General features: G+C 41.0%; 1 protein-coding gene across 3 annotated transcripts in view; it reads right to left on the reverse strand.

Moving 5' to 3' along the window:
* The window catches only part of BMAL1 (basic helix-loop-helix ARNT like 1), a 53,279-nt gene extending 35,342 nt beyond the window's left edge, over positions 1-17,937 (reverse strand). Inside the window, exon 1 of one of the 3 annotated variants that reach the window (XM_056353420.1) lies at positions 17,838-17,937. The gene's annotated coding sequence lies outside the window, so the exon portion shown is untranslated. The other 2 variants (XM_056353418.1, XM_056353417.1) reach the window with 2 other exon arrangements.
* Between the last annotated feature and the right edge of the window lie 5,986 nt (positions 17,938-23,923).

Below are 23,923 nucleotides of genomic sequence, written 5' to 3' on the forward strand. Positions count from 1 at the left end.
TTATCCAATTCTAGGATTTCTTCCTCAAGCTTACAGCTACTGCTTGTGCTTTAATATAACTTGCAATAGGATGTCTTGATTTAAAGGTTTCAAGTGAGAACAAGCTGTAAGTCAATCCACTTTTCCCACTGGCAAAGCACTATGTTAGTACTCCATTAGTTACTCCAGCATCCAGTCACCAAATCCTTCTGTGCTTTTGTCAGGTTTTCATTTTCTTTTTCCCTCCTCATCCTACAGCATTACAGGCACCAAAGCTCTGGCATGACTAATACCACCCAAGTAACAATACCTCACTTGACTTTTTAAAGTTTATACATTCGGAGATGCTGGCCATTTTTCAGTTTCACAGGTTGAGCCACTACTTTTAGTCTTTGAAGTACATTTATTAAGGTGACAAAAGCTAATTTCACACATTTTCTTTTGGGTTAAATCACTCCGTCCAAATACTGTTAGACATACTGCATACAGCTGATTCTGTTTTCCAGTCACATTATTACTACAAACAAACTCAAACTCCTTTGGCATGTGAGAGACCTTTCATGCAGAGATCTATCACCAAACAACTAAAGCCTTCATATCTGCAGGGAACAAAGCATAGCAACAAAAGGGGAAAAAACCATCACAAAAAGGAGTGTAGACACAGGTGGTTGTATTTATACCTTTTACTTTCATTCCCAGTTTTTGCACGCTCCCTCTAGTCCTGCTAAATTCCATCTCTGGCTGGGAGAAGCCAACCCTGCTGTCGGCACTCTGCCAGCCAAACAAAGAAAAGTCAACAGGCTGTCAGTTTCCCTTCAATCCTAAAGTAAGCCTTGGGAAAATGAAAATATTCTCAACCTGCCTGGAACCAAGCTGGGGTATTCCCCACTCGGCTGCTTCACTACTGTTTCCTCTAACACATGTGAACCTGACAGGTTCGTTTTCCCCTTCTGGTTTCTTAAAAGCTCTTTTTGACTTAACTTTACCCAAGATCAGCTGTCAAACACGTATGCATCACATCCATATGAACATCAATATTTCTTCCTCCAGACCATCTCAGTACTATATTAGAGGCTCAATTTAATTTCTGTTCACCCACTATACCACTGGGTTTTGGATGGGAAGAAATCACAGCTTTTTATTAAGTATACGAGTAGGCTGTCTGCTAAAAAAAAAAAAGTTGCAGATGAATGCACAATGATGGCATAGCTACTGTATGTGTTAAAAGTTTCTGTGGAAATGGAGACATTTACAACTTTGAATTATTTACAAATTTCCAGTTTTAAGAAAATAACTCCTCACCCCACACACTCATGCAAACAGCCTCAGCTACCCATCTGCACCTGGAGTCCCTTTGATATATGCAGAGGAACAATAAACACTAACATAAATAAGCTCAGCAGTTTGGTTCCCTGAAGCTACACTATTTGCCAGTTAAATCCAAATTAAAATTAGTGAAAACTGAGACACTGTGACAAATTAGCACTTGCATGTTTCCCATAAAACATGCAAAGCCACAAACATCAAAAAAGGATATCTATGCCATTTTCAGTCTTGTTCAATGTTTCAGAAATAATAACCTCCCCCATTACTGAAATCCTGTTTTTCAAGTAAGTGATCTACTGCTACCACTGAGAAAGGCAGCATTTCAGCACTATGACAGCTCATACTGTGCCATTATCCGACACTGCTCTTCAGAGAGATTCAGATAAAGCAGTCAGGAACTGCAGCAATAGTGAACACTGAGAAGCAGGGCGAGTACCCATCCCCTCCCCCCCCCCCCCCCCCCACACACACACAGGGCCAGCAGTAACATTGATACAGGGCGTTATGAGCAGCATCGCTATAGCTGAAGAGTACCCATCCACCGCCCAACCAACAACAGTGCTTGGTACTGCTACAAGGCAAGCATGACTGCAGGACAGCTTCTTCCAGTCTCACATCATTCTTTCACTAGCTTCAAGTGATTAAGAAACCAGAGCAAAACTAAAATAAGTCCTTTAACAGAACATGAAAAGTAAAGTTAGATGCATCATCATACAATACACTGAATGCATCAGTGACATACTCGGGTTTTCTTCCGCCACAGCACTAGCTACGTTTCCTTCTCTCTTACTTGGATAACCAGAATGTGCAACGTGACATATCTCCACGCTGAGCCCCGAACACCCTACAATGTGCATTTCACTAAAGCCAGCATATGGGAAATTTTTGCTCCTGAGGCTTTTAAATCACAGCATTCAAAGTAGACTTAGTGGAGCAAGTCAAGTGAGAATTTAGGGAGAAACCACGCAGAATATTTCTCATCTTTTACATTCACGTCCAGAATGGTAAGTACCTCAATAACAGCTATATGGCTTGGAAAAACCTGTACTTGTCTAGCACAGGATAAGCACGAGATACTGTTGAAAACTTCATAGAAAAGTTCCACAAAACAGCTGATATAACATCCTGGTGCCATCAAAGGGATGGCTTCACTCCCTTTTTTCTTCTCTTCTCACCCTTCCCCCATATTCTCTTCCAGTACTCCAACACAGACTTTATATAGTCTCCAGAGCCTGTCTGTACAGCGTGTTGAATTCATCAGGCTGAATAATAATAACCTGACAGAAAGCACAGTCTTCTGGGGGGTTAGCAAGCTCAATCATCTTACTGAAAAGTCAGATGATACTTAGAACCAGCACAAAGCAAGGGGTGAGACATGCCAGAACAGGGGAAGGGCCAGAACTGTCCCTTTCAACAGCAATAAAAGGTCAAAATATCTGTTACATCCCTTAAACGCACTTTTCAGCTTATTCACAGCACTCTTGCGGGATTCGTTTTCAACATGCAAATCCCTGCGTAGTTTGAGCACAGAAAGGTATGCTGAAACCTTTTTACTGGATCCACACCTGCACTGTGACATTTTCTCTGTTCAGGAGTTCACTCTTTTGTGAATGACAAGTATGAATATATAGGCACAATAGAAGAGTATTCCTATCCACTCTGTATTCATTGCTTCAGTGGGAGTATAACCTTCATTTCCTTATGAAAGGCCTAAAGCAATAGCAAAGCCCTTTACAGAAATGGCTGATAAAACATACTTATTTTTTGTACATCTATACATTAATGCTGATGTTAAGAACCACCAAATTTCCAAACCTGTGACATTCAGCTGCCAGAGATGCATCCGGATACAAGTCTCAAGACTTGCATTTTTCCAGACGGGCTTTAAAATCTACACTTTCTGATTTAAACTCACATTCAAGTTTGAATATATACTTTTACATTATAACTGAAACTGAAAAAGTGTTTTAAAATTGCTGTTGTATTTAGAAAAAAGACTCACATTACCAAATCATGACAGAGACAGAAGAATGATCAGGGAACACCAGCAATTCACTTAACACCAAGAGTCCTTATGCTATGCAGACATCTCTTCTGTTACAAAGAAAAGAAAAAAAAACACAAAAGAAATACCAAAAAAACAGCAAGTGGGGAAGAACAGTGTGTCATACACACACACACACAAGATAAAAAATCCTGCCAAGACCAAACAGGGGCAAGAGAAAGAAAACTTCTTCAGAAAAAAAACCGCAAGAAAACCCAGCCACACAAAACACCAAAGGACTCTTGATGAAACTGAAGGCTGAGGTTTGTTGGTGGTTTTTTTTTTTTTTTTAACAATTGCTTTTGCTTGGATCAAAGATCCACCCATGCAACAACCACCTCCCCCTCCAAACCAAGAGGGGATACAATACAGAGCAAATGGACATCTGACTAACAGTTGCAAGAGGAAGTTTTTCCAACCCATTGTTTTGTTCCAAAAGAGAACATTCCACAACCTACGCAGTCCGATCCCAAAGGGCCTAGGAAGAATCACTAGACAGTTCACATTCCTCCACAAAAAGTTTAAGTAGGTTTAGATGATCTTATTTCCACAAGTAGCAGACTCGTGCCAAATATTAATAATGCAGTGCCTTAATTACAACTTACAAATGCTCAAAATTATTTACAGCTCCTGAACAGTATGGGGGATGACTTGGATATCACTCAAAAAATCCACAGCAATTAAATTTATTAAAAAATGGAAAAAACTTTCTAGTTTCACTGAGTGAAACAAGACAGGCAATGAGTCTTGAAAAGAATTATGAAGTAAGCTAGTGACAGCACCAAGGTCTAAAAAATTACCAGATGTCACAGGGACTTCAACCAAGCTTTGTTCGGTAGGTTAAAAACAACCCAGCTCTTTGCACATGAGGCAGTAGGCTATGGAAACTCTCTGCCAAAAAAATAGGAAGGCTAGAAGTTCATGTGGTTTCCAAAGAGAGGTAAGACTAGGTCTTTGTTGCAGTGTGCAATGATAACTCTTACCTTCTTTCAGAATTAGCAAAAGAACATTATCTCAATTTGTAAGTATTCAAGGAAAACATCTACTTACGAGTAAGACATACATAGAATACCCATAGTTAAAGTGTGAAGTATAGAACATGCTCCAAACCCCTTTCTAGGTTACCTCTGGTTTACGTCAACTAACTTGCCATATGTTAGCACCATAATATCACTTAACATCAGGTGGAAGATTTGAATTCAGTCAGTACACATTACACTGAGTTTAGCGTGGCAAATGTAAAAGCTTTGCTCATCAGAAAAAAATAGTCTAACATAGAAAACAATATGTACATGTTTGGTATCAGCTTTCACGAGTGGAATTTCAAACCCAGTTTAAACAACTAAATTCCTATGCAGCACCTAGAAACAGCAGCACTAAGCGGGGAACCATGTAACAGCAGGCACAAACCACCCAGAACACTCAGAACGGCAGTCCCATGCTTCACCTTGCTAAGCACTTCAGTTAATACACCCTGTTCTCTCACCTAAAGTCTTACCTACAGTACGAAATTACATTTCAAATTGTCTAGAGCTCACAATTCTCTTAAAGAGGCCAAAGGAGCCAGCAAAGGAGGGAAGCTGTTACTGATAACACACGGGAAATCCCAACCAGACAAAAATGCTTACAACAGAGAGAATCCTGTATTTCAGGGGATCACACACTAATCACTAGATATAAATACTTCTGCCTTTTTTCAGAGTCCTGTTTTTCTGCAATGCTCCCTTTGAATCGATCTAGATTCTCATGCACTGTTTTGCCCTGACTAACTGAGAAATACATACACTTTTTGTATGAGCTTTCGCCTCAGTCATTCAACTAGTGCTCAACTGGTTTTTAGGGATATCTGCTAAAGCCCCTTCAGCTGTCTTCAACAGTTCTGTCTCCTCTTCCATATGTGTTGAATTTATTCTTTGTCCCTAGAGATACAAGCTTAAGTTCACAGTCAATAAATTCTGAAGTAACCGACTAAACAGACAATATTGACCTTAACTGACAAATATATTTTAATTATCTTCACGTTAAATCTTTTCCTAGTATGGGTATCAGCTTCTCAGGTTTCTCTCCCCCTTTTGCCTCCATCAAGTATCAGTACTTGAAATTTTGTTACTATACAAAGGGTTGGTATTAAAACTTTGTATTACCTCAAAAATAGAGCAGCATTGCATTTTGCTCCCTTTAGTCATCAAGATGACAAACCAAAAGCGAGCTTTTCCTATTAGGATTGCTGAACAAAACTCTCAGGTATTACATTTTATCTGCGCCTTACAGAATAACAATATGAGAAACCCCAGTAATGTGTTTAACCTTTTAAGTTTTGTTTTGAAGAAAGGTTGAAAGAGCCTGTATAGATACTCCCTTCCTTTCTACTACAAGCTTTTCTGGCCCTGCTTCTCCTTCACAGACCAGTTAAAGCTGTACACCCTTCAGCTTCCTTCTACTCAAGTACATAGCAGCATAGAGCTAAGTTTGTAAGTTTTATCTTAATAGAAATATCAGATACATTCCCATTTGTTCCCTCGTACAATCATATATTCTGATCTCCTCTGTAAGAGGAGGCAACCCCATCTACTATTTTATGCAACAAACTGCTATGCTGTAAATCAGGCCAAAGTTTGTTTTAGAAAGATAGCCTGGATGAACTGGGATGTTGCAAGAATCTATTACCTTCCTCCTGTCTTTTCTGTTCCAAAGCTTAGTTCCACTTACTCAAAACTCCCAACTTTTCTAGTCTGAATTTGAGTAAGTCACCTATCAGCTACTAAACCTCATTTAATCTTCTACCAGGTAACCTCATCGGTCATTAATTGAAAGATGAATCCAGTGAATTGCTTTTTCCTCCCTTAACTAAGTTTAGTTGCATTCCTTTGATCCCACATGGTGGGGTTATGTTTGCAAACACAGTTCATTCCTTGAACTATTTTCAGTTGTCTACTAACACTTCATGAAATCCGGGAAAGTATTAAAGTTAACACATAACCAACATCATACATAGATCAAACCACCTTTGGATCCAGCTTGATATCCTTGTTTACCAAGCCAAAAATTCATTTGCCCACCTCTCTAACACTGCACTGGGAACACCCAGTCAATAAAGTCCTCCTACCCTCAGTCACTTCAAACCCTCATCTCCTATGATATACAGATATATGACTGTTTGTCAGCTAGCTAGAAATGGCACGTATATTTCTTAAGCAAGATCTTATACAGCAACACAGACTGTTGGAGCGAGAACTAAACAGACCAACCTGCACCACTTGGCGGTCTCATCGGTAAGAGTCTCTTCCATCATCGTACAATTGATACGGATCCCGACTAGTGTAACATCAGGGACAAAGCCAAGTGGAAATTGCCAGAAACAATGCTACTGACTAATCCTTGCTTAGATCACAAACAGTAACTGTATGCATCAGTTAGCTACTTCATTTAATATACGGCTACGTCTTGGGGCGATTCATGTGACAGAATTCTTACACTTTTTTATTACGTGAGAAGTTGCAAATCTAAACACTGAACTGTTTGTAACTGAAGTGTGACTGCAAGAGTTGTTAACCTCCAAGCTTCACCTTTCAACTGTGTACTCCCGTGCAGCACTGGTACTTCAGTTACCCCACTGTGAACTGTCACAAGATCCAAAACGGATTAAAACTAATCCTGCCAAAACATAATTTTTAAAAAAGCTCCAAGTCTGAGTAGATCTCAGTAAGGTGATTCAGGGAGTCAAACAATTACCAATATTGTACAAAGGAGGGGGAGAGATGATGAACTCAACAGTAAGTGTACACGTAACTTTATCTAGCAAACACATACCTGCACATGAGAACACACAGGTTAACTTCTATAGAGATATTATAGAAAGAATAAGCCTACAAAGCTTCCAGTGTAATAAAAGTATTCAAGAAACAGTCTGAGAAGTGGTATTTATTTTGTCTGCAAGCTGCCACTTGGTATAAATTTACTCCTTTTATAGAAGGCTCTTTTATCAACACCTGAGTTAAAGCAGTCTCCAATACACAGGAGCACAATTAGGAAAAAAAGTCTTCATGAATGCTCTTCAACATCCAGGCAAGTTAGGTTTGAGAAACATCATTCTGTATTAGAATGGCACATAAATGCCATCAAAATACAATTGTACTGATATGACTCATGTTTACAGACTGAAAAGCAGTAATGTGAAAACTATGAAGATGAGCAGCAAAGACCACCACAGGAAGCCAGCAGGACTTAACTGACCACCCCTTTTAAGAGTGGAAGACAATGATTAGCTCACATGTGGAAATTATCTGGATGAGTATATTTTTGGAAGGATGTGTGGAAAATACAGAACTACACCATAAAGAAAGGCTGAAGAGAAACTTACATGCTGTTGCCAAACAAAGACTCAGCCAAATTACATCACAGGGAGGTGTCAAAGGGGATACGCTGTGTTGTATTTAAAAGTGGAAAACTATGGTACTTCGCTACAACATGCAGTTAGGCTTGCTAGAAAGGGCAATTAAAGTTAACTGTTAGCCCTAGTTAAAGTTATCCCTAATGTTTCTTCTTTAAGTAAAAACCTTCTAGTCCACCAAGATTCTTCCAGGTGTTCAAAGGCCAGGAAAATTCCTTTTCCTGCTCCCTGAAAGCCTCTGAAATCCACTCACCAGCTGCTCGAACAGACAAACCTGAGAACCTGCACCAATATTATTCTCTGACCTGGTTGCCAACACAGCACCATTCCCAAACACTGCCATCGCAACAAACACACACACACACACACAAAAGCAAAGCACTCACAAAACTCAGGCAAAAGGATAACAAAAAGCCAACACAGGCAACTGTAAGGGGAAGAAAAATCTTTTTTTGGGTGTGTGTGTGTAAATAAAGTCTGAGAGCAGTTACCAGTTTTTCTGAAGTCACCAAAAAAAAATTCAGCAGAAAAATTAGTTTCATTGACAAATAAAAGAAACCAGTATTTTTCCAGGTCTGTCAAGGGACACCATCATTCCAATATGTTTAGGGCTACAGGGAGCTTGCAAGCCACAGAAATATCCTAAAACTAGAGGACAAGTCAGATGACCTACAGAATATTTGTTCTAAAAAATAAGTATGCGTCTGAAAGCTGTGCCAAAGGAAGTAGATTACACAATTTTTGCAGCACACCATGAATGAATCCATGGAACTTTTACTACTTGCCTAAGCAAATCCTGTTCTAAAAACACATTAATTTTGCCTCTAATGAAAAATTTTGCCTCAAAAGTCTTGTAAAGTCGAATAATTATCAGTTCACCTAGACACAAAAGATGATTAATATGCTACAACACTATCTAGATCTCTAAAGATATACCAGTAGGCACTTTTCCCTTTTCTTTTGTTACACTGAGGATTTTTTTTCCTGCTTCTTTCCAAGATGTGCAACTATTTGGCCCTTACTAGTGTTTGTACGGTCTATGAAAAAAGGTAGTCATTAATTCATTTTAAGTAGAAGGCATGGGTTCTTCTGTTGTCTGCTGACTTAAACCATTTCTTACTTTCTGTTTATATTCCAAAGTAAGTTAAAAAGTTTCAGTAAACCTTTTTAAAAGTGTGTATCACAGCCATACAGAAAACAGATTTTCACTTACACTGAACACAAGGACAATTCTCCTTAACGGCTATTTGATAAGAACATCATGAACAAACTAAGGTGCCAATATTTCACTAAAGGGAAGCCCGAGTAGGTTTGAGAGTGCTTTGCTTCCAGAAAACAGAATATGTAAACAAACTGACAGCAAGATGAGATCCATGCCAAGTTAGAGAATCATTCTTAAACAGCAACTCAAGATTATTATTTTTCTAAACAGACAGATCCTCTCTGAGAACAGAGCAGAGGTGTGCACAATTAGTGTACTAAGTCTAACCCATGTAGTGTCTTTGTGGAAACAAAAATGTTCTTCCTTCCAGTCTTCTTCATATATTCCACGTCCCTCAGATTTCCTGGCAAGCCTAACTGGAGATGCTGCCAAGTCTCTCCCATTTTTAGATAAATTATCAGCTTGACAACAACCTGGATGCATAAGTTTTCAGCTGGCAGAGTCAGGTGATCGTGGTAAATAAGCTACTGAGAGATTTGCTTTTCTGAAACACTTCTGTATCTGTTCATCTGGAAACCCAGAAGCACATGGGCCAGTAAGGGAAAAGGGAAAGAAGTCAGGGGTCTAGCTGAGTTACTCTCTCTTGTTATGATTTTTTTTTTTTAATGGCACAATAAATAGCAAAGAGTTCCGCTGTACAGCTCCACAGATGAAAGCAAAAAGTTGCTTACTTTTCTTGCTTCTGGGTATTAGTATCAAAACCAGATTTTTTTAAATCAAATTTTTATGTAGACTTATGAAAGAAATGATCCAACACAACTTAATCAAAAAATATCCTCCTGTAAAAATCCTCTTCTACATCAAGGTTGCAGTGTAACATATTTCAAACAGCACTCTTCATGAGTACTGCCTCTCCTACTCTTCAGGGCTACTCATTTCAGGAGTTGTGTCATTGCCTAACCTACAAAAGCAGAAACATTTATGAAGCCACAAGTTGTATGGTATCAGTGAACTGAGCAATCTCAAATCAATCTCTGGTTGAAAAAAAATTATCCTTGAGCTGCAGCAGATTCCCCAGTGCAGTACATTTGCCCAAACACACGTGCCACCCTGGAGCAGCGGGATAGGATACACAAATAGAAATGGTTTGCCAGGAAGGAGTTGGAGCGTTGATGGATTGCCCATAGCAATCCAGTTCAGATGATCACCAAAACTACTGTCCAAATTCATCCCGCTTTCAACGAATGTTGCAAAGGATTCACGTTACTACAGGACAACTGCTGGGCACCAAAACCAGAGGATTCTTTTTGGTCATGGGTTTTTGCTTTTTGCCCTGCCCAAGTACCTAAGCACAGCTTTGGTAATACTGCCCTGAGCCACGGCATTTACCACACAGGTCCCTGAAAGTCTGCAAAAATTCATCGGTCAGACTGGAATTCTTGGGAGGAAGACAAAGGACGCAGCCACAAACTCACCCAGTGGCAACAGCCACACACAATTGTTAAAATTTGCTCCAAGCTGGTTAGACTACAGTCTCTTCTGGGATCAGGAATGTAGAAACATCAGCGTCTATAACAGCCAACTGCTGTAACGTTCTCCTCTCTTCCACCCCTCTCCCCCCATCACCTTATTCTTGATGATGACAAAAGCATTAGAGAAAGACAAATAAAGAGTTACTCCAGCTAAGAAAAAGCAGGCATTTGCTATGGAAGAGTCTCATGGTCAGATCAGATGAATGAAGTAACCCCTGTCCTAGTTTAACAAATAATGCAAGTACAGTAATTGAGATCTCTTTATTGCTAGCTGGGATATCTTAAACAGACTGAACTAGATTTTTAAATGCTCTAATAGTGAAATATCCATCTTTCTTCAGACTGTTCCTCAGCCAGACAAGCTGACCAAGATGTACGTCTCTGATGTGGAAAAACAAAAAAATATATATATAAAGCCCTAGAATTTCTAACAGAAGTGAAACAGAAAATTCCAGCATAAATCCAAACTACCATAAACTCATTGATCTGATTTCTCTCTTCCTATTGGAAACAGGAATATCTAGTTGCTGGCCTTGTATTTCTAAAACACAAATAACTTCCAGAACTTCTAGAATTTGCACCCCAATGGCATAGCAAGCACTTAACACTTTGAACAGATTATTCATCAACTATCAGAGCACTTCAAGCAACTCCAATGTTTCTATGTGTCAAGTCCCTCTAAGAAATCACTTAACTGACAGGTTTCTAAAATAAACTGTAATATTTAAAGGCTAGTTTGATCATTGCAGCAAAATATTTGTTTCAAAACAGAGAAACAGGAGAAACCCTTAGAAAAACCCAAAACACCCACAACACTATTTGTAATAAAAAATTTCCAAGCTAATGCACAACTTCTAGCATACATACTTCACAGGATTTTTCACTAAAAATGGCACTCTGAGAATGAAGGGCTGTAACATACATAATTTAAAATTTCCTGATTTCACAAAAAATCGCTAAAATACTATGTAAAACATGTTACTCTAAATAAAAGTTCTGTAAATTTTGACAGCATCCAGCATCATAAAACTTCACCTAGATTTTAAAAATTAAGGTGATGAAGATTTTCAAAACTCACAAAGCCATAATAAACTGGAGATAGATTAAAACTACAGTATAACGTTACTCTAGAACAGTAAGTTTGCATAATGACTGATAGAACCTCAGAACATTAAGAAAAAAAAACCCCAACTAGATACCAGAGCCTTCTAAGGTCAAACTCAAGTTTAAATTTCTGGATTTATGAGTTTGGGCCATATCTCAAGTGTAACACAAAGATATTCTAAAGTATGTTGACAGCACAGTGTTAATCTGACTTTTTTCATTAACACACTGAATTCATATCATCTGTAACAAACCAATTTGTAAACTCAAATTCAAAAATTACATGACATGACTTGGCAACAAAACATACTGGGAAAGGGAGCAGAGGAAGAAATAGGCATCCTGTTTCTCAGTCAACAGTTCTAGAACTGCAAACTGGAAAACCCAACATGGTCAAGACAAGGTCAGAAAACACATTCTAACATAAACCTCAAAGCCTAACAGCTGATTTTTTTGCAACATATTCTAGACCACAGAATTTCTCTCTGAAAAATGACTAGGCCATTCAAGTCTATGAGCAAAACAAATACTATTTTAAAAGGTTACACTAAAACTAACATGCCAGTGGCCAAACTGCATCATAAAGTCCAAATCTCAGGGGGATTTAAAATACAATTATCAGAGGTCCTTGAGCGAAAGGTAAAAATAAAAGCAGAACTCAAACCAAAGCCATTTTGCTGTCAGTCTCAACACAAGCACAATGGATACACGCAACATAAAAAGTAATAAAGCTCTTCCCCTTTAATATATAATTTCATTTCAAATTGGGACAGAAGTCCTAAACTTCCCAACGCTCTAAGAAAAATCCATAGATAACAGAGAAATCCATTCATAACAAGAAAAAAACCCAACCAAACTAATTCAAGGAAACTATAAAACTAACACCTATAAAAGACTGAAAAAAACATTTTTCAAAAAAATTTAGAATGAAAGTTACTAGTTTTATTTTCTTGTGTTTTTTCTAGGAAAAAAACTTTTCCTTCTCACTTCACTCCATTAATATTCTGCAGCACACCATTATTTGGCAATTCCTACCAAAGTCTTTCTGATCTTGTCCTTTTTTGTTAAGACAGACTACAAAACACAAAGCTACCTTAAGGAAGCTTGTGAGATAAAAAGAACCTCAGATCAAGAACAACACTCATTTCTGAGTTCTCCGATAGTCTTATTTCATTCTCCCTCCAAAACCTGTATCAATCCCAAATGGCTAAGACTAACTTCAGAGTTTTCCAAGTAGTCTTGGAAAGTCAGTCAAGACCACATCCAATCTTTAGAACACACGGATTCCATTAACTTATTTTTAGCTGACACAATAAGGAATCAAGGCAAACGGCTGCAACTGAAAAGCACATACGACCTACTGTATAATGCCTTCCTATGAAAGTGATTTGAGGGACATGACGCCAATACACTCTTGCTTGAGAACTGCCAGACATGTTCAAACTGCCTTCCAGCGTTACAGCAACCGCACGTTGGAAGATGTATTTCCATCACAGCCGCACCAAGTAAGGACTGTTAAGGATTTAGCAGTATGTTTGGTGCTTCCTTTACACAAGGTGCCACTAAACTGCCTGTACCTGTGGGAAATAGGGCCTGCTAACATTTGCAAGCAAAATACCGTCAAAACAAACATGAAAACTACAACCCTCTTCCTTAACTGCTCATATGTATATGAATGAGCTTCTGTAAAATTAGAGACCATCAACACCTTAGACCACTAGAAAAGCAGCTTGTTATTTCACCATTCTAAAAGCCTGCCAACGATATTTCTTGCTCTATAAGTAGCCTACTGGCACCATTCCTTACAGAAGACCAACCTACTAAACTACAGCATGGCTTCAGCTCAGGGTCACAAGTTGTTCTAACACCAGCAGCTGACCTAGAAGTGTGTCTGACATCAGAGACACTGAATAACAGCTTCTCAAATGGCAGGAGACTGAAAAGGTTACAAATTCTGTATGCGTTGGCTAAGAATTATCTTTTTGCAGCTGCAAAGGAGAAAAGATGACCTGAACATAGAGAAGAAAAATGAATCCTCGCAGGCAAGGAAAGGGCAGGGAACACACACAATCCTGCACTGTACAAATGATGAAGACATTATGAGCCAGCTCTTGAACTGAGTTAAACTATACATCCACTACAGGAATTTTAGCAACAGTTAAAATAGATTTGAAGTAATATCAAATGCAACAGAAACTATCTATATTCTTTGGGACAAAGATTGAAATGTCAGACTGTTTTTTTAATTAATGAATATTCCAGAATAACAAAGCCTGAAGATGCTGTTTTGATCAGTGTTCTGCTGCAGAATGGATTAAAAAAGAAATTACATTTCTCAACATCTGGTGAAAGATCAGGTTTCCAAGGAGATGAAGTCTGGGCCTTGGATAAGTAGCCTTGCTGCATTTTTCCAACGAACTGAGGTAAAAAAGGCAGGTGGAATACGCACTTCATGCCAGCAAGCTATTCAATTTAATACCCACCTCATTCAATGTAAAGTTCAATTAAGTATACACCACAGGTTATCTGACAGTATTCAAACTGATTAAATACAGATACAAACAATTTGACAATTACAGCTGGGATCTCATCCTCCCACAAAAAAAAAACCAACAAACCCCAAACCCAACAAAACTTAAATAGGCTTTCTATATAACTCAATATACTAACTCTTATAAAATGAAGATACTTCTCTTTTTAAGAGCATCAATTTGTGTTATGTTCCAGCATCTTGAGTTTCACCCATGTAACACCACAGGAGCAGGCAAAAGTCACCAGTCTGCGCTTTATCTAAACCTGGAACATGTTTACTACTACAATGCAGAACTACCACATACATACATATATATATATATGCACATACATAATACACAGACACACATCAGGCAGAGCATACTTCTGCTTTAGTTTAGTCTGTTATCTAAAAATCTATCTATAGCAACTCTTAAAAAGACTGAAAGACCAGATCAAAAGCTCTTTCGATGCTTTTGAAAATGCCATAAAACACCTTATTTGCATCTTCAAGCACCTCCAAAAGATAGACTCCTAATTTCTATCGGCTTGTCAAGCAGAGCTTTCAACAGCTAAGCACAAAAGTTGATGCTGAGTTCCAGTCAGTATCATCTCAGCAACTACATTTATCAAAATCTACTGGTTTAGTCTGATATTTTCCAAGTATGATGACAGCCAAAACCAAAGGTTTCAAACAATATTTAATGTATTAAATAGAGAAACCTTAAGTATGAAGGTTTAGTATTAAGAAATATTAAGCATTCTGTAAACTTACTGGGAACAACGAAGCTATGTAAGCCTAAAAATATATATTTATTTTGGGCTTCTTTTTGCAGTCATTTGCATAGTATATGCCTTTACACATCTTTTATTGAGAACAACTAACTTGAGAGAACTTCCTAATACCTGGGGATACAGGTAGCTGCATTTTACTGCTTTTCTGCCCTCTTGCAGAAACAGAACTATGTACAAAACTGATGTGATAACGGTTAAAAATGAAAAGCATACAAGTTACAGTACTAAAAAAAGGAAGTCACTAAAGGATGCACCAAATTTGCTGTTTAACTTACCAACAATGTATTCCTTCATGTCTTCCTGTACCTCCTGTCGAAGTGTAACCATACACACAACTGACTCCGAGCTAAAACCAGCTTAAAATACTGAATTTTAGCATGAAAACAGCACTTCTGCAGTCATCTAAACAAATTAACCTACATGTCTCTTGGTATTCCCAGCATGCTTGATATCAATTCACTTTGAAAAACAGTCTTACCCATCTGCAGTACACAGGCTACAGCTATCACACCGCGTCTCAGCTTTGTCATCGTAGTCTTGCATAGCATTAAGGAACTCTGTGTGACTTTAAGCTTTGCCAAATAAATCCAACTAACGTTCACTTGTTCCTATTCTTGGTTTCCCCAAAAGAATCTTTGAGACCAGGTATTTGAAGAAGAAAAAAAAAAAAAAGGAAGTCTCCAGTAAACCAGTAAACCCCTACAAACATCACCTCCTAATACATCCTTAGCAATGGTCCCCAAAGACAGCAAGCTTCTTCATAGCAGGTGGTGACAGTGGTGTGGTAGCAGGCTCTAACTTCAGCTCTGGCTTTGTGGAATCCCACTTACAGCCAAGGTAGTTTACCAACACCCCCGTGTCTGCCCAAAGGGCCTCCTAGGGAAGAACAAAACAGCTATCCTGAGGTTCTTTGCAGTACTTTCTTGTCTAGGCAGTCTCCCAGCGTACTTCCCTTACAGCCCTTGAGCCTATACAGTGCCGCACACAACTATCATGCAGACAGGCAGTGGAAAAGCAGTGTGGAAGAGAACACAGGATAAAACAGCACATTAACCTATAACCACCATACTTTACGGGGTTATTTACACATTTCATTGCTACAAGCAGGCACAAAAAAAAGCCATGAATGGTCGTAAGAAATAGAAACTCACAAAACTTCAGAAGTAGTGAAGACTCTCCCTTAATAGGCAACTGCTGTTTATTCAGATGAGAGGGCTAGTTTCTGACACACTGAATAGCTATTTAAATTTGCATATTCCTAGAGCATACAAAACATACATTCTTTCCAGGGCAGCGATTAACCTCAGCCTTCTGCAAGACCATGCACAGAGGCAGTTTGCCAGCATTAATAGTTAATTAAAACAACCAACCTTTCTTCTTTCCCCTACAAACTTAGCTGCAGCCTGTGTACTACCAGTTGCTCCCATTTAAAAAGTCTTTTTGATAGAAGACAGACTAAACAGACAGGGCATGTATTTTAATACTAACCTACTAAAAAAAAAAGAGAAAATGTAGTTTCATTTTTAATGTTCCTGGCCCAGCATTTTGAAAACAATTCTACTTGGAGACTGAATGAATTCTGAGAAGAGATTAGATTGAAATTAGATTCTAAATTGGAAATTGCTTAAAAAGATGATCAATTTCTGTGATTGACCCTTTATCCCTCAGACACTAAGAAAATAAGAACCCTTGCAAGCATATTTGCTTCAAAAGCAAGGAAAAACACCCACTTGCTTCTTCACCGTTATTTTCAAGTACTAAAAATCTTTCCAAAACTGTTATAATTGAGGCACCGGAGCAACAGAAACCTCAGCAATTAGAAAGGCAAAGCCATTCCCCTGCCTGCCCCGGCGCAAAGCCCTGGTCCGGGGCAGCCACCGCAACATTCCCAGTGCCCTGCACTCACGTTGAGGAAAACCGTTCGTTCCCCCTTTGACAGCAGGGACGCACCTACCAGAAGGAGCCCGAGCAGCGCCAGGACGCGCGGGTGGCCGCGAAGCCTCAGGGGGCCACCGAGCCACAGGGCGAGGAAGCCCCGCGCCCCACACGGCGGGACCGGCCACCGTGCAGCGAGGCCAGGACCCACAGCCAGCCCCGACCGCCACCCCGGTGCGGGGCCTGGCCGCGGGCTAGCTCCATGGCAAGGCAGGGCACGGCACCCGACGTACCGAGAGCCGCGGGGCGGGCTGCGGGACAGAGGCGCAGGGAGCCCCGCCTGTTGCAGGGGAAGGGGCGCCAGCGGCTCTGCCCAGCGACTTGCCCCAGCCTCCGTGGCCCTGAGAAGGAGACTCCAACACGGCAGGAGCCCGGCGCTGCCTCCGCCGAGCCCCCGGCCCGCCGGGTCTGCCCTTCTCCCCCCGCTCCGCCCCGCCGGGGCCGCCCGCCAGCGGTGCCCCCGGCCCCCGCTCTGCCGTCGGGCTCCGGGCGAGCGGCCGCGAGCCCCGGGCCGCCCGCAAACGGCCCCGCTGGCGTCCGCCCCGTCACCTCCGGGTCCCGCCACACCGCCCGGGCGGCCCCCGGCCCGCTCCCGGGGACACCGCGCAGCACCGCCGCCGGGGGACCCACCGACCCCCCCGCCGGCCCGGCCCCCTCCCACCCGGCGAGCCGCAGCCCCCAGCCCCTCCCGGGGCAGGTAGCTCCCAACGGCCTGCCGGAGCCAGCGGCTCCGCCGAGGTGGCGGCGCGGGGTGGCCGCGCACCGGCCTCCCGCCACGCTGCAGGGGGACGCGGTCTCCTCAGGCGGGGGCGCGGGCCAGCCCCGCCGCCGCCGCCCTCCCGGCGCTCGCCCCCCGCCCGTCAGCGGCTCACCGCCAGCTCCGCGAGCCCCTTCACCGCGCCGCGCCCCGGGGAAGGAGGAGAAGGTGGGGGGGGGGGTGGGGGGGTGGTCGCCGTCCCTCGGCAACGCACTGCACGCCCGGAGCGGCGCCCGGCGCAGGCAGCCCCCGTCCCTGACCTACTTTCCGCCTGGCTTGCCACCCAACGGCGCACCACTAACCTACTTTCCAGCCAATGGCACCCTCCTCCGGCCCCAGACCGGACGCGCCCACCCGCCAACGAGCGAGCGGCTCCCCGGCAGCCTTGCCCAATGGCCGACCAGCAAGCAGGCAACGCCCGCCCTCCTGAACGGCAGCTAATCCCCGGGCGCCCCTGCAGTGGGAGCCAATCAGGAAGGCGGTTGGTAGTTTTGATCCCGCCCCCAGCCGAGGGCGGAGTTGGTGGGCGGAGGGAGGGGCGCGTGCGCGGTGATGGGTTGGGGGGGGGGGGGGCCAGTAGAGCTGTGGGGGACCCGGATGTGGCGGGCGCGGCGGTCGTGTGGTCGCGGGTTCCCTCAGCCGGGCGAGTGCTGTGGGCAGCCGCCTCTCGCTCCCTTCCCCGCCCCTGGGGCTTGCCCGTGGTTCTGCGTCAGTCGTGTGACGCTGGCCTGGCCGTGACGTTACCTCTGGAGGTGTTAAGGTCACACGGCGGCCGCAGCGCCGCTGCCTCTGGCGGGAGGTGTTGCCTCTGCCTAGGCCTCGCCTCCCTCAGTGGCAGCAGCGCGGGGGCCAGTTCGCTCCCTGGGGGCCTGAGGGAGCCAGGCGTTGCTGGCAGCCGGGCAGGAGGCACTGCTGCCCGGCTTTGGCCTGTTGGTGCGGGCTCTCCGCCCCTGCGCTTCCCTAGCGCGGAGTCACCGCCGTCGCCTTGTGGGGGCACGTGCTTTTTAGCCCGCCGCTGCCTCAGCTGTGTCCATAGGCCGCGGCATCACTCCTGGTGTTGGCAACCTGCCTTGGTAGGTCCCGACCTGTGCCTGCCTCACGTCTGCATACGCAGACCTGTATGCAGTGTCGTGCCCGTAAATCGATGTTGCACCGCAAGCTTTGTGAGTCCTCGCACAATAGCCTCACAGCACCCATCAGGTATTTCAGAAGTGTGTTTATAACGCTGCGATTAGTTTTGTTACCATAAAAGCTCCATCGTCTCCCAGTGCGATCATATAATGGGGATGATTGGACACAGCAGTAATTTTACCCAGCATGTGAAAAAGGCTAGTGGTGGAACATAGTAAAGCCATCTACTGTACCATGTTACAGTCTAAATTTAGATAATCCATGCAGCCGTGTGGAATGTGAAGGGGATGTGTTGCAAGAACATAATCACAGCATAGCTGCTTTCAGATGCAAGCATTTGCTAAATGTGATAGTATTATTGCTACGTCAGATTATCATTGCCACATTATAATTGCCTTAACATTTCCTGTCCTGTTTTGCCACAGCACAAATGTTTGGTTTACATTCACTAGTATAACATCACTGGAGAAGCTTGGGTTGCAGCATTATCACATTGCAGTGTGATTGTGGTTATTCCAGTCCACTATTGCAGAGCATGAAGTCATCCTATGACAGCAGCAGAATTTGGTTTCTACCTAATTAAATTGGGGCTACAAAAGCAACAAGTGGCCCCTGCTGGATGCAAACTTCCTGTTCACATCAGGATATTCCTACTCGAGGAAAAACCCTCCAGCAGCATAGGTTAAATGAAATACCATACATTAGCAAGATGGAAATGTATACCATAAAGGAAAAAGAGAAAATGCCTCTTTTTTTTCCCCCGCAGCAACTGTTTTAGTGGTGTTGCTTTGATTTGTTTTAAGTGCACAGAAGTTATGGAGGTGGAGAAGTCTCCTTGACTACTTCTTTCTCACAAGTCTTTGTAGTTTTCATCATTATTTCTACCCACCTGTAGAAATAATGTTCCTTATGGACTCAATCGCATACAGTCTGTTTTAATGAGCCCAGTGGCTGTTGTAGGGAATGATGCCAAGAGTAATGATCTTTAGCTATTTCTGTAGGAAAGCAGCTTAACAGGCCATATGTCATATTTCCCAGTAAATGATTGTTTTGAGTTGTTTTTATGCTATAGTTTCTATTCATGAGATATTAAAGAAAGTAACAGCATCTGGTTAGTCAAACTCCAGTTTTCAGCGTATGATGACATGTATCAATACTGTTCTGCACCTTTCTGTACAATAGATTTTCTCTTTAAGTTCAGTGCAGGGAATTTCTTTCTGTAGGTTAATAAGCATGTTATGGGTGACTATGATGCTTTAAAATTTTAAGGGTGCAAAGTTTATCAATGAGGAGCTAAGAAATGACAGTTTGAAGTTTAACAAGACCTGAGTTCAGCTACTGTTGCCAGAAGAGTGTTTGCATCACCATTCTACCATGCATTTCTAAACACAAAAAGCATATAGAAGAGGTTAGGCTTGAGCAACGATAGAATACTTTCTCCATGAAGAATATTACTTGAAGAAGCACTTGAAACTGAGATCATGGCACAAAATATGGAAGCTACTAGAAAGACCAGCTCAGTTGTGTGCTCTGCTCAGGGCGCTCTGCACAGGTGTGTCTGATACATCAAAAGCATTTCCTCATCCAGTTAAATCTCACTTGATTAATTTCAGATTTTATGCTTCTTTAAAAGCAGGTAGTAAATTAGGTCTTAAGGAGAAATTGAGCTGCCTCCTTAACTATGTTAATGTGTTAATGGTTACACCATATTTAAACATCAGAATTCAGACTCATTACTGGCTTAAAATTATGATTTAAAAGCAGAAAGAGAGTATGCTATGTGCGGATTGTACTGAAAAATGTGTCTTATTAATAGAATTTTGGAACAACTAGCCTATATTCCAACCAAATGATTTTCTTTACTGTATTCACTTTTAAGCGTTACAGTAACCACTTTCCTGGTCTTAGGATTTTGACTTTGTGTCAAGAAGAGTAGATACGATCGTCATTAAATGCAGTCTAAGACATAATAAGGCTATGTGTCAGTGGTGTTTAGAATCTGCAATATTTCATTAATTTTTTTAATCAAGATATCTAATTCCATGCACAAAAAGGAACTAGTTTCTCAAACGATAACCCAAAAACTGATACGTTTTTTTGTTTGGTTTTTTTGGGCAGGGGTTGCCTTCAAAGAGTCCCTGATATATCTCTGAAACAACAACAGATGTTCAGAAGTAACCAGCCAAATTAGTCCTTTGATGTTTTAGTTGTGTTTTCTCTGAAACGTTGTTCATGACCCTGATTACAGATATGGAGGGACACATTCTCTGCGTCTTTGAAGCACAAGTTTTTGTAATAGAGTTTGGAGATAATATTTTCTGTGTTTATTTTTTAATGTCTTCCCAAATATGCCCAAGATGTGTTAGATATTTTAGCACCTAACTCTGAATCCAGCTGCTTTACAGCATTTTAAGCAGCTGCTTTTTATTTATAGGGTTTCAGACATGCAGTATTAACTTGCCAGTCTTATCCTTTTATCCAATCTCTTTCTCCATTTGACACTTGACAAACAAGCTATGATCTTACCTGCAGCAGGAGAAGTTATGGCTCATAGAAAATTAGCAAGACTTAACAACTTGAATACCTGGATTTCTTGTTCTGTCTATACTTCAAAAAAACAGACATACTGAGCCGTATTTCTCACCCTGTTACACAAAGCTCGTGCCATGCTTCAACCCAGTTACAGAAGAAACTGGAAACTATGGCTTGGACTGTTTGCAGAGTGATGCAAAAAACCTCATAGTGGTGGTCTATTTACCACGGTCTGTCATGGCTCATGTGGCTGGCTCAAACCTCTTCAAAACAAAAGTTTTGTCTTAATGAGCTATTGCTTACTCATTCTTTTCATGGTTCTTTAAATTCTTGAGTTATTACAACACCTAAGCCAGGGGAATCTTGGGTTTTCTGCTTTTGTTCATGTAAACACTTGTTACTTTAAAGAGTGTACCTCCTAACACAGTATTTCCAAATTTGAGCATTAAAAATTCTAAATATAAGGCAATACATGTTGACTTTTTCATGTGCCTGCTTTCTTCTGAGCTTTTTAAAATCCAGCCTTCACTTTCCCAGCCCTGGTTGTAATTTCAAGGGCTAGATGGTTGTTTCAGACAAAAGGAGAAGATTCTTAAACAATCCATGATTTCAGCCTTGGGGTCTCTAAGAACACCGATGAATATTCTGAGACTCAATAGGAACTCACAAGAGTTGGCAATCCAGTATCTGGCAGCATTAACAAGAACAGGAAGAAGAATGTAATGAGGAAAATGAGGCTAAAGCCAGGGAGTTAAGAAATTCTAAGTACTTCTCTGCAATATTTTTTCAATCTTTAAGGAAGGCTCAGGAAAAAGAATTTCTATCTTTATCTGGATTCAAACTCAGTGGAGGTCAAAGCACTTTCAGAGTTTTTACTTCATTAAAAAATATATGGAATTTAATTAGCTTTTTAGAGACTGGAAGTCTGAATTTGAAGTAGACATGGTAAATATTAAATATGTTAATAAAATTTTGGTGAATAAAATAGTTCAAAAGTCTCAAAGGCTGCAGCCTTTGCAAATAACATTTTTTCCATTAGGGACTTGTCTTCCTACATTGTTGGTTTATTTTTTCATTTTTCCAAAATTTTATTAAAATGTTTACTGAAGTTATATTTACCATTTTTGTTGAGAAAAAAAATATCTGTATCCATTCCTGGAGTAATTTTGATTCAACACCATATTACTTTTTTTTTTTTTTACGCATCATTTAAAAACCTGGAGTTAGGTGGTGTGAGATTCTTGCCTCCCCACAAAAAAAAAATATTACAAATTCTAGAAGCCATTTTGTTAGAAAAGATTTAGAACAAAGACACTCTTGCAATTTCTGGCTGCATTTCTTCAAGATTTGTTGAGGACACTAAGATTCACAATAGAGTTTTACTGCCTTTTTTTGGTAGGGGGTGTTACAATTTTCTATGGTCCATTGGTAACTGCATCTTTGAATAGCATTAATCTGTTTCTTACTAGCAAGGAAAGATAGAGCCTTTATAGCTCTTTTTTTTTCTTTTTTTTCTTTTTTTTCTTTTTTTTCTTTTTTTCCTTTTTTTTCTTTTTTGTATCTGTCTTGCATTCTTATAAGAGTAGTGGCAGCTTCACTTGAAAAGTGGTATGAGAAAGATAATCTTTCTCTCAGAATACTGAAAAAAAGGTCTGTTAGTAGTTGATGCATTTCAGGAAAGTAACAACACTCCACTATGGTAGGGTAAAGCTTAATTTATTATTGGAATAAAGCTTTGTTTAAGAATTGCAAAATCCATCAAATCTGTAAGCTAAATTTTACTGAGTAGCCAGAACAAGGCAGTACTTACGCAGCTTTGACTTGAAATGATGCTAAGTATCAGTGAGAAAAAAAGCAACAAGAAGGCTTTTCCCTTTGATAAGGAAATGAACAGAGAAAGCTTTTCAGCGTGTTCTGGATTTGCTTGTTTTAAGGGGTAAATAAGAGGCAGAATCAGTTGAACAGGAAGGGATAGCTGGAACTCCAAATATTATTTAAATATTTGAAGAGTAACTTTTTTTTTAACAATTAATAGCCACAGACTGTATTAATTAAATAAGTATATTATCCCCCCTTTTACAGATTGGAAGAACAGGCCTGGAGATTAAATGAGTTGGCCAGGGTTACACCCAGACAGGAAGTCAGACACAAAGCCACAATTAAAACTGGAATACCTCCTGGCAGCCTTCTAAAGAATTTGGTAAGCCACTCAGCACCTCTGGTTATTTTTTCATATCAGTTACACAAAACATTTTAGTTGTTTTCCAAATGCAAGGAAAACATGATGCTTAGGACACATACTCTGAAAAGAAGCTATGAGGTATTTAAACATTAGGGGCTTGATTCTATTTTCAGTTAGTGCAGATAACTAATAAAAGCTTAACAGTCCATGGTTTTATTAGAGGATAGTACAATTTGGATCCATTCCTTTAGGATTCCCAGATTGCCAGGCTATAATATGACAATGGGACTGTGATTTTATTTTTTAGCATTTCATCTTGTAAATATACTAGACCTCATTCTGAAGTTTTTACTTAATTCTTACACAGTTAAAATTCTGCGTTGATTTCCTACTGATTCCATCAGGCATTTGGAGTAAGGCCTGCAAGGTTAAGCACACGGCATAGGTCTTACTTCGCCTTAAAATCACGTGTTTCTGTATTCTTGACAGTGGTTTAGGGTAACATGCTTTCGAAGAAGTGGTTGGCTGTCTACAGCAACCATC

This window comes from Falco biarmicus, chromosome 10, assembly GCF_023638135.1.
Source record: "Falco biarmicus isolate bFalBia1 chromosome 10, bFalBia1.pri, whole genome shotgun sequence".
NCBI classification, from domain to species: Eukaryota; Metazoa; Chordata; class Aves; order Falconiformes; family Falconidae; genus Falco; species Falco biarmicus.